A 12,012-nucleotide genomic window follows, 5' to 3' on the forward strand; every position below is an offset into this window, starting at 1 on the left:
TTTTGAGGCAGATTAATATTGCCCAGATTTCCACTGGAAGCATTTTTTTCTCTGTGTATTGTAAAACATCTAAAAGGCACTGAGAAATATATCGAATTATCTCAGAGTGCTAGGTGGTGGTGGGAACTACACATGGAAAAGAAGCAACACACTGTCACTTGTGTAGCTCTAAAATACTCATGTATGCATCTTCCTGTTTCTGAAACTGAAATAAACTTTAATTTCAGAATTGAATGTTTTGAGGCTGATTTTATTTGTGCGATTTGGATTTTTTGAAGTATTTGCAGGAGAAGGGTCACTTTTGCAACTCTGACTGATGGACAGACTTCAGTGTGATGCTGAGCCCTTTCAGCTGGCTGTGGAAATGTGCATGGAAGATCTCAACCTAAGGACACATGTAGCTCCAGAGATAGAAGGCTGAAACTAGTCTACTGACCATTCAGGTGAAAACAATACAACTACTGTACATATCCCTACAGCAGCAGATCTTCTGTGCCCATTTGCCTGTGAAGGATAATGGGGAATAGCTGGAGCTGTCCTGTTCAGCAGACCCTAGCTGAAGAGGCTGCGGGGGAGATGGGGAGGTTTCTAATTATCCCCTCCCTTGTCACTTGCCTTTCATTTGCTCCAGTCTTACTAACAGGAGGCAAATGAAGCTTTTTATATGTTGAGGAGGCAACAGCAGCAAAGATGGGGTCTAGAATTATCCCCACTCCCAGCAGGGAAAAAAAGTGACAACTGGGGCCATGCATGCTCTTTTCTATTGTCCTTTGACCTTGTCCTTGGGTCTTGCCAGATGGCTCTGGCTCCTTCTAGGGTAGCTTCATGCTGGGGGTGACTGTGCTACCATGTGGGGAAATGCTTTTGCTTGATGTTTTGTCTGTTCGTTCATTTAGTGCTGTACAGGGAATCTCTAGTGGTGTTAGAGGAGGGAAAAGGTGCACATCACTGATTTCACATCCAAGATACTTGGTGCCAATGCAACAAAACTGGTGCATGAGGGAACAAGGAAAGAATCAGGTTTTAAAAACTTGTCCCAGTTTCAGTAGGTTGTGCCTCCTCCCAGTTAAGTGACATTCTTTCAGTGGTAAAATGTGCCTGCTTTTGACTATACAGATGATTCACAAACCAGGGAAAGTAATGAAGAGTGACATTTTGATTAGAGCGTGGAAATCATTACGGCACTGTCTCTCTGCAGAAACTGAACTTCTCCCGCTGCCATCTTCAGGGCCCGCACGCAAGAGTATTTGTTCAGTCTCTGGTGTGTGTAGCAGGGGTTGGCAGGACCATTCAGTGCTTGACACATACACCACCTGCCAGTAAGCATCTTCCCTCCACCTCCCTGCACGCCACTCCCTGCTTCCAGCCCCATCTTGTCTCCTGCCTTATGTTTACAGCCCAAGTTCTGTGGAGCTGAGACACAGTGCTGCAGGTTTATTTTGCCTTCTGATTTAGCTGGAAAATACAAGTAATAGTAATAACTGAGTGCCATCTACTGACTGCAGATGGTGTAGGTGCCATCTTTGGTTTTAAGTGGAGGCGTCTACTGGACCCTGAGGCTGGTCTTCAGAGTTGTTAAGCGTGCATACCTTGGAGAGGTTTGGTTTTCACTCACCTATGTGGAACCTGGTATTAAGCAAACTGACACAAAACAGGAGCATCCTGGACAATTACTGTCTTGTAGGATACACCCATTCCTCTTTCTTCTTGTGACCATATTGATGCTTGAGAGGCAGATTCTTGATGAATCTGCTATAAAGTATTAACCTTCACTTAAATATCTGCCAAAAAGCATGATTATGTTGCTCCTAGGGTACTTTATGGAAAAGAATGTCCAGCCTGGAGAAGGCTCTGAGGAGATAGCACACCTTAAGTTTACTCTTTTGTAAGGATTATGATTTTAAAACAATTGAAATAAGCATGGATTGCTTCAATTGTAACATTTCAAGGGTAGTCTTAATTTCCTCATCATGTAAGACCCGACCTCAGCAGACCTTTACTCACATTTTTCTGAGAGTTTAAGATATTTTTGTTTGTTTTATTGGTAGGCTGTTGCTCTTCTAAGGCAGCTGGAAGCTCTGTGAGCTTCTCACCGAAACCACATTTACAGCAATCAACCTGGCAGGCTCTTGGTGCCATTCTTTAACATGGGGCAGAGTAGGAGGACTCGGGGAAGCTGCAGTAGCCTTGATGGTTCACTGCTGTTACCAGAAATTTCTGACCAGACACTACCTAGATGGATTTCTGCCTCTCTGTGCACGGGCAGGCCAATAATGGCATTCCTGGGCATGTGGCAATCAGACCTTGTCTTGTACATGCTCTCAGGGATGCCAAGGCCTGTTAGAGGAAGAGTTGTGGCAGGCAGAACTCCCCCAACGTGGATCACAGTTCTGTGACTGTGCCAAGGTGTGGCTCTCCTCTTCAGACCAGCTACCAGAGACATAACTGAGGCACACTGTTTATTTACAAGGAAACTAAAAACAGAAAAATAATCAATAATTTAAGTACCACACTACTGGTCAAGTTACATATTTATGCTAACTGTAAGGCACAGCTTGAAGTCACGAGCTCTCAGTCTCAAATTGAGTCTCATAGAAAAGTGTCATTGAGGGCTGACTGTAAAAGTCCTTTGGTGCAGCTTCATCCCCCCAGAGACCCGAGGGAGTAAGTCCAGCAGATTATCCGAGGCAATGCCTTCCAGCCTCCCAGGGCTTGAGTCTGCAGGTCAGCTGTAGGTGTCCACACTCCTACCATCAGCAGGAGCCCTCTGGTCATCTTCACTGGATTTCATACCTCACATTCCATTCTTCAGCATCAGGGCCCACCTTTTTGCCACCTCCTTTCCTCCACCCAAATAAACAACCTGCTCCTGATCATTTCTTCTCCATTAGTCTTGGTTTTGCTGTGGCCATACCTAACTGTGGTATTTCTGACATTACAGAATCACAGAATCACCAGGTTGGAAAAGACCTCCAGCATCACAGAGTCCAGCCATTCCTATCAACCACCAAACCACGTCCCTCAGCACTTCATCCACCCATCTTTTAAATACCTCCAGGAAAGGTGACTCAAACTCCTCCCTGGGTAGCCTGTTCCAGGGCCCAATGACCCTTTCTGTGAAAAATGTTTTGCTGACATCCATCCTGAACCTCCCCTGGCAGAGCTTGAGGCCATTCCCCCTTGTCCTGTACCGTCACTTGGGAGAAGAGGCCAGCTCCCTCCTTTCAGGTAGTTGTAGAGAGCAATAAGGTCTCCCCTCAGCCTCCTCTTCTCCAGGCTAAACAACCCCAGTTCCTTTTTCGTAAGACTTGTTCTCTAGCCCCTTTACCAGCTTTGTTGCTCTTCTCTGGAGCCTCAACATCCTCCTTGCAGCAAAGGGCCCAGAACTGAACACAGGATTCAAGGAGCGATCTCACCAGTGCCGAGTACAGAGGCAGAATAACCTCCCTGGACCTGCTGGTCACACCGTTTCTGATACAAGCCAAGATGCCATTGGCCTTCTTGGCTCACGGCCATTGGCTCATGTTCAGTCGGCTGTCAACCAACACCCCCAGGTCCTTCTCCTCCAGGCAGCTTTCTAGACAGACTTCTCCTAGTCTGTAGCACTGCACAGGATTGTTGTTCCCCAAGTGCAGGACCTGGACCTTGGCCTTGTTAAACCTCATGCCATTGGTCTCAGCCCAGCAGTCCAGCCTGTTCAAATCCCTTTGAAGAGCCTCTCTACCCTCCAATTACACAGGCAGTCACAGCCTTACGCAGTGTTACTGGCAAGGATAAGCACTGCAGGCAGCCTGGCTCCCCACAACTCCTCCATTGTTGTCCCGTTGGGTTTAGTTTACCTCCTGAAATTACCAGACACAACTATTCCATATTAGCCTTGATCCCCATGCACACTGATGAAGTGCTTGCAGGCCCTTATCTTGCAGTTTAGATACCAGAGAGCAGCAGCAAAGGCACTTGTTTGTCATCCTTCCGCCAGCACTGCTGGGGCCTCAGTTCTGTGGGGCTACATACTCCAGTAGGACCTCTTGCTCACAAGCAACCCCCTGGTCTGCCTGACCTCCTCCGAGGACATTCAGACCACTCTGGGTGCTCGTAAGCTCAATCCCTTCTGACTGGAAGCCACCACAGCTGTTAGGCTGGCAATGTACATCAAGATGTTCAGTTAGTCATGTGAGCACACCCTTTCCTTTTGAAACAAGCAAAGCATATAGGTAAGAATAAAAAATAACATGATTTCTATCATAACTATTAGCAAGTGCTGAACAGCAGTAGCTTTTGGAAACCAGTCCATGGGTAGGTATGTCATACCAACAATGTACAGTTCACAATTTCAGTCCCAACTTCCACAGTTCCTTACTCGCCAAGATGGTCCTCAGGCTTGCAATTTGTTGTCTGCTTTCTGGTTTCTTGGCTCCCTTCTGTATACCATCAATTGCCTAAACACCTCATCCTAGTGAGGCCTCTCAGCTCCCACACAGACGTCATTAGTCCTTTGGTCTCGCATAAAACCCTGCTTTTGAGAACAGGCAAGTGAATGTGTATCGCCAACGGATGTAATGCCACACTTTTTATCTTCTCCTGGAGTCACAAAGGTCTTGTTATCCTTCCACTATCCCATTACAGGCAAGGCAACACATACATAGGCTGCACTGTCACCAAACACCACCGGCATTCCCACACTGACTTGCTCCACAGATGTGTGACAATATCCTCTTGTGGTCCACAAACAACTGTGGAGAACTAGTAAGTTTCATTTAGTTGTCCATTTGCAAGAGCAGTTGGTGAAACTTCCCTTGTTGTACTTTGTTGTACCCATGAGAACAGAGCTAATGCAATTGAAAAAGCTGTATTAAGAGGTAACAATTGAGCTCGAGTACAATAGGGATATTATTTAATTCGGTCCTTTGAAGTTTGTTGGTTTGTTTTTTTAACTTGGCAGTTGTTTTTACCATGTGCTGTATTTGGTTATCCCAGGTAGTTATCATTGCTGTTGCACCAAACAACTGCCTGAAGTTTGTTACCTATTTATCTTGTATGAGATTCAAAACTGCTTCCATTTTCATAGAATGAATCATACAGTGGTTGAGGTTGGAAGAGTCTTCTTGAGATCATCTGGTCCAAACCCCTGCTCGAGCAGGATCACCTAGAGCCAGTTGCCCAGGACTGTCTCCAGACAGCTTTTGAGTGTCTACCACTGTTACACCTGGAAGCCAGCAGAACACACTGACAGGACTCGATGATCCAGTGGGTCTCTTCCAACCTGGTTATTCTATGATGCTATGATTCTGATTCTATGACCTGCGATGCTTTAAAAATATTCCTGATGCCATCTTAACACAATGATGAGCATCTCGAAGACTGTTCTCACTGAGGCTCTCTGCAGTCCACACCTATTATCGATCCCAAAGCTACATTTGATCCTGAAAACTAATCTTACTTACACTTGAGTTAAAATATTCTCTTTGATTTCCTGGCAATGGGCCCCATTTACCATAGTCCCCCACTTCTTTGTTGCCAATTAGTTCTGCGTTTCCCCTCCAGACAGTCCATTACGGAGGATGTTGAGGGAATTTGTGCACACGGGCCACCAGGTAGGGTGGAAGGGGGCATAGGGTAATGCCAAGGTCACGGGTACAATCCTCACACAGGCCCCTAGGGTGGAAGGGGGCATAGGATTTGTGGCTGCCCCTTTAGCAGGGACAATTTAGAAGCCATACCTAGGGGACAGAATGCTAGTAGGGAATTCAACAGTATAAGGAGGAGACTCCAACAGAACAGTTGGAGAGAGTGAAACAGAACATGCCCAGAGTCAGAGGCAGGGTGAGAACTACTCAAAATCACTTTTGTGACTCGGTCATGGCCAGATAGCAGGACGACCTGCTGAGAGAAGACATTTACAGACCCAACTGGGGATCGGGATAGTCCCTACAGGAGGACATTCAATAAACCCAAGGGATTGGGTATTGATAAAAGGGTGGAAGGAACAATCTCTTAATGCCAGAATGGGAAGGTCCCTTTCAGGTTCTCCTGACTACAGAATCCGCTGCACAGACCAGGGAACGAGGGTGGTCTAATGCCTTGCAGGTTAAGGGACCAGTGGATGAGCCAGAACCTGAGGGGACAATGAGGGGATTTACCTGACCCCTTCAGACCAGGTGGTAACCTTTGATTGGGAGCAGCACTTGTCAGAGGTGTTTCATCCACCAGCCTGGGCTGGAACAAACATACCTTGTCTTATTTGTGGGAATTTAGAACCTCAAGGAGGCGAAGGGACTCAAACTTGGCACCCAGCTTTAAGTATCTTAATTGGAACACTGAACAAAGAGGAGCCAATATCATTCAATTTGAGTGTGGGAGGAATAAATTAATCCCTGAAATTTGGGATGTTTTGGAGAAGGATTGGGAAAAGACCACTGAAAGGTACAAAAAGTGCTTTAAGCAGAAATCTATTAAAAGAGAAAACAGGCTTAAAGAGCCAGACCACTAGGACAATTAACCCATCGGAACTACAACCTCTGACTCTGTCATCAAGGAGCTATCAGTCCTGCAGGCAAAAATTCTCTGCCTCCAAGAAGATCATTGCCTCAGCTGTTCGTTGCAACCTAACAGGCCAAGAGATGGGTGGAGAGATGAGTCGCTGGACATTTATGCTCCTCTTTACAATCATCAGTGGTTTGAGAATTGAAACAAATACAAGTCGAAGGTCACCGAATCCCTGATATACCACACTCATTATGAATGTATAGGAACAAGAAGTGAGAAAGAGTAAATCGGGGAAACAACTGGATATAAATTTGACGAATGGGGATCAGACCCCAGAACAAAGAAACGGAACTAGTTTTCCACTCTTTTCACGAAAAACTGAAAACAGAGGCCAAGTTCGAAATCCCAACGGTCGCCCCGAACTTAACTCCACGGAAAATATTGCAAAGGCACTTAGTGTTACCAATTGCTATGTTTGCAGAGGGACAAACATGGGGTAACAATGGCCAAGGGAATCACAAGAAATAGATCTCTTTGGGAAAGATCAGTGGCTCCGAAAAGACACAGCCAGTGGAAATTATCATGGGGAGGTTCTGCTGGCAATGTCTTAAAAGGAAACTTAAATGGTTGGAATAAGTGGGGTCCAGAGATTGAGAATAAGAGAAGCAGAACTAGACCCTGAGCCTTCCCCAAAAGATTGGGTGGGAAGTCTCTGAAGGGTTATATTAGATCTGTGAATTACAGTGAATTACCAATGAATGGTATGGGACTTGTATTTTTCAACGAGAATAGCCATTTGCTGAATCAGTTAGCCCTGGATTAAATGTTGGCAACCAAAAGTGAAGTATGTGGAAAATTCAACCTCACTAATTGTTATATAAATCTTAGTGGATTGTTCATGTTCTAGTTCAGACATGGGATGGGTTAGAAAAATGGTGGGAAGAAAAGTGGTGGAATTAAAAATTATTAAAAGATATTTTCAAGCCAAAAAAATAGATCAAATATTAGAGGGGGAAATTGTAATAAACAGGCTATTCATTTGGGCTTGAATAAAGGAACGTGGGGGAGGGTCGAGAGGGGTAGAGATCCAAATGTATTGATCCTGATCGCTGTACCTGAGTTTAGGACAAATGCTTAAGCCATGGGGTGGAATGTCTTCTCTCTTTGGTGATGCCAGCACCAACCAGACTGCCTGAGCTAATCCCTCTCAAAAGACACGTGGCAAGACCTCCCAAACACTTGCTGATGGAGGACAGAGGAGCAACTGCTTTTGCACCAAAAAGAAATGTAAAAAAGGGGAGGGGAGCTTGGACCGGGCGCCTCTGGCTAGATGCAGCCCTGGCTCAGCCACACGCCCAGCGCTGTGTATCTTGCTTTGCTGACTTTATTTCACAATAAGAGATATTTTATGCTCTCGGAATTTTGGTTTCCAGAGTGTGTTTATAACACAACCCATGAGACACAATCACTCCTAAATTTTCTCTAGGCGTCCCCCTCATACATGGGCTGTGAATCGAGCCACATTTTCATGTTGCTTTTTATCAGCAAGTTGTCCCTGAGCTGTGCAACTCCAGAGGGCAGCATAAGCCCACGCTCTCTGCCGACAGAACCCCGCACCAGGATAAGATCAGCATCAGAGGCACACAGCTGGTTGCTGGATGACCGCCTGCGGGACAGGGACACAGACCTGCTGTAAAAGCTGCAGTGGTACCCAAAAAGCTCTTTACTCCCATGGCCTAGCACGCAACTAGAAGTGCTCTGTTCCAGTTCAGCCCCCTTTCTTTGACAAGTTAACTGTCCTTGAGGACTGTGGATTGTAGGAAATGTGAGTTAACTGATGTGCCCCCTACTCCTCTTGGGAACTCCTGGACTGATGTGTCAGTTAAATGATTTCCTTTATCTGCATCAGTTAAGATTGGATGGACACATCCATTCAATACTTCACATAGACACCAAACTGTGGTATCGCAATAGCCTCACAGCTGTCATTGCCTCTACCCATCTTGTTTGTTCTCTCAATGGCGACACATACAAACCAATACAAAGCCCCCTTGGACCTCTTGAAGGGGCCCACTCAACCAGTTTGCCACTGCTAAAGTGGTGCCCATTCCAGGGGTCAAAAGCATAACCCAATGTGGATTTAAAATTCACTGCAAGGGGTTTCCACCATCCACATACTCCACATTCCTAGACTTCCACAGAAATCATAAAAACAGGGATTTTAAACCTGAATCTACTAAGCCTTTGTTGCACACCCTGAGCCTCCTCGCCACATTCCAGTGTTTCAGTACCATATGGTTACTGGGACACAAAGAGGGGTCTCCAGCTGGAACCACCTCCCAGTATTCATTTACCACCTCTGCTCTGTTTTACATTTAGACCAGCACTTCACTGACTTCGGGATGATTCCTTCATTACACTTTTCCCTTGGACAGAACTACCTTGCACCAAGACAGTAAATTCATTCCTAAAATGTTTGCCCCGCTTTTACCAGAACTATCCACCCATCGAGTTTATCTTCCTGTACCTACAACTGGGCTTCATCTTTTCCCCTCCTTTTTCCCCTTCCCACTCCCAATACCTGGACATATGTTGCTGGGAGTGGAGGATCCTTATAAACTAATAGTGTGGTCTCTGATCCTATAGCAACTAAATTCCCACCCCATGTTCAACAGACATAATTCCATGCAACCTCTTCCCCCTGCACATCAGGTCAGTGTGGTGGAGGTTAATCCCACTGACACTAGGAGCTGGGACTCCTAATCTTTAGTGTTGCCCAAGGGTGGGTACGGTTTCCTCCTTGGGACAGTGGGAAAAGCTGATAGATTCATCTGTTTCAGTTTTTCCCAAATCTCCTCTTGCTTCATCCCCTTTTCCTGAAAGATTTTCTTCACTTTGGCAAGTAAAACTCCTGTGGGCTGACTATCTAGCTCTCCTTCATTCACCCCCTCATTTATTAAATATCTCCAAATCGTCCCTCTAGGAATGTATTTCCTCCTCTTTGCTCCTGTCCCATCTTTCTTTGCCTTCCCTTTCCCCTTGGCTTCTACCAGGGTCCCCATGTTCTCCAAAGTAGCCATGCATTCACCGAGGGGGCGGCCAATTAAGGTAGACCCCAGGCTGATGAAAAACCCCTTGTGCAACTCAGGAGCACGGCAGGCCAGCACCCCCACATCCCCCTGCTCCACGGTCACCCCATAGATGTCAAAGTCGGGGGTCACTGGTTTCTCCCTTTGCTTTAATACCCGGAGCAAGACATTGCCACACAGGTAGGCTGATGCCTCCTGGACATCTCTCCAAGGCGCCCCCTCCATGTTATCTTTGAGAGGCTCGTACTCCCCCAGATTTCTGATTACCAGCCTCAAGATCTCCCCTCCCAGCACCTCCTCCGTGGGCAGGGCTCTGATGATCGCCCCTACCTTGGGCCAAGACAACCCGATGGTCACCACCACTTGCTTTGACGCCTCGTGCGTGAAGGGCGTGCACTGCTCCAAGGTCCAAATTCGGTTAACCCACACGGGCCATCCCTCCTTCTGTTTCCTCCAAACCTTTGTTTTCCCAGATGCATCCCCCGCTCCCTGGCCTCTATCTCCCTCCTCTGCCTTCACCTTCTCCGAACCCACAGCAACCACCGCCGGCACCGACGACTTTTCCTGCCCCTCCGAACTCCAGCCGTCCTCATCCCACACCTCGGGGTCCCAGTCCGCCTTACTGAGAGCCGCCGCCTTCCTCCGATCCAACCCCTTTTCCAGGGACAGCAGGGTGCCCAGGCGCTGCACCCTCCTCCTCAGCTGCCCCTTCTCGGCAGCCTCAGCCCGCAGCTCTTCCCTCAGCTTGCGGAGCTGCTCTGCCTGCTTGCTCACCACCGAGCTGTCACACCGCAGCGCCAGGACCTCATTGCGAGCCACCTGCAGGTTGTTTTGGAGGTTCTGGATGCGCTGCTCCTTCTCCTCCACCGTCGCCTGCAAGGCCCGGGCCAGATTGAACAGCAGCCACTGCAGGGCCGAGCACTTCTTCTCGCCCTTGGGATGGTAAAGCGACACGTAATTCAGCCAGTGCCTTTCAGCAGCTTTCAGGCTGGGCTCCTGCCCGACCACCTTGCTGTCCCACGGGTCCCCGCCGTGCTCCAGCATGGCCTGCACCAGCGCGCCCCTCCCCTCCTGGCTCGGGGAGCCCTCCGGCTCCTCTTTCTCCTTGGATCTGCCGCCCCTCGTTAGCCAGGACATCCTCCTGCCGGCCACCCCGGGCGAGCGCCGAGCCGGGGCAGCCCCGCAGCACCCCCCGAGCCTCCCCTCCCGCCCGGGGCTCGCCCCCTCCGAGCCGAGCGGATCGTCCGCACCGCGACCCCGCAGCGACCCCGCCACCTGCCGCGGCTCCCGCTGCCGCCCCCGCGACGCCTCCGGCCGGGATGATCCCGCCCCGCCGCGGGGACGGCTCTTATAGCCCGCCCCCCGCTTCCCCCCGCCCGGCTCCCGCAGGGGAGTCCCCCCATGCATCTCCCTCCCACCCGCCTCCAGCCCCGCCGGTACAACGAGCACTCACTGCTACACAAGGTGGACTGTTTTGGGTTCAGGCTAAAGTAAAGTTTCATCTAAGTAATCACAGATTTTTGAAAGTTAGACAAAATGTCCCACTGATAGCACGTTTTCTTTTGAACGGTTTTTTTTCCAGGTGCTGTTCAGCCTTTGGAGGTGATAACATCTTGTGTGAAGTATGATCTGTGATGAACAGATGTCTCTTTTGTAATCACAGAATCATGGAATAGTTTAGGTTGGAAGGGACCTCAAGGATCATCTAGTTCCAAGCCCCCTGCCATGAGCAGGGACACCTCCCACTAGATCAGGCTGCCCGAGGCCCCTTCCAACCTGGCCTTAAACACCTCCAGGGATGGGGCAGCCACAGCTTCCCTGGGCAACCTGTGCCAGCGCCTCACCAACCTCATGGTGAAGAAATTCTTCCTTATGTCTAGTCTAAACCTACCCCTCTCCAGTTTATACTCATTGCCCCTAGTCCTATCACTACAAGCCTTTGTAAACAGTCCGTCCCCAGCTTTCTTTTAGCCCTTTCAGGTACTGGAAGGTCACTATAAGGTCTCCTCAGAGCATTCTTTTCTCCAGGCTGAACCATTCCAACTCTCTCAGCCTGTCCTCGTATGGAAGGTGCTCCAGCCCTCTGATCATCCTTGTAGCCCCCCTCTGGACCCGTTCCAAGAGCTCCATATCCTTCTTATGTTGAGGATTCCAGAAATGGACACAGTACTCCAGGTGAAGTCTCACAAGAGAGCAATAGAGGGGCAGAATCACCTCCCTCGCCCTGCTGGCCATAATTCTTTTGATGCAGCCCAGGATACGGTCGGCCTTCTGGGCTGCGATTGCACGTTGCCGGCTCATATAGAGCTTCTCATCAATCAGCACCCCCCAGTCCTTCTCCTCAGGGCTGGTCTCAATCACATCATCCCCCACATCCTCTGTTTGCAGTCTTTATCTCAAATGCAAGGTCAAGCAGAAAGCTGCTCTGAAGCTCCAA

The sequence above is a fragment of the Phaenicophaeus curvirostris genome, chromosome 1 (genome assembly GCF_032191515.1).
Source record: "Phaenicophaeus curvirostris isolate KB17595 chromosome 1, BPBGC_Pcur_1.0, whole genome shotgun sequence".
NCBI lineage: Eukaryota > Metazoa > Chordata > Aves > Cuculiformes > Cuculidae > Phaenicophaeus > Phaenicophaeus curvirostris.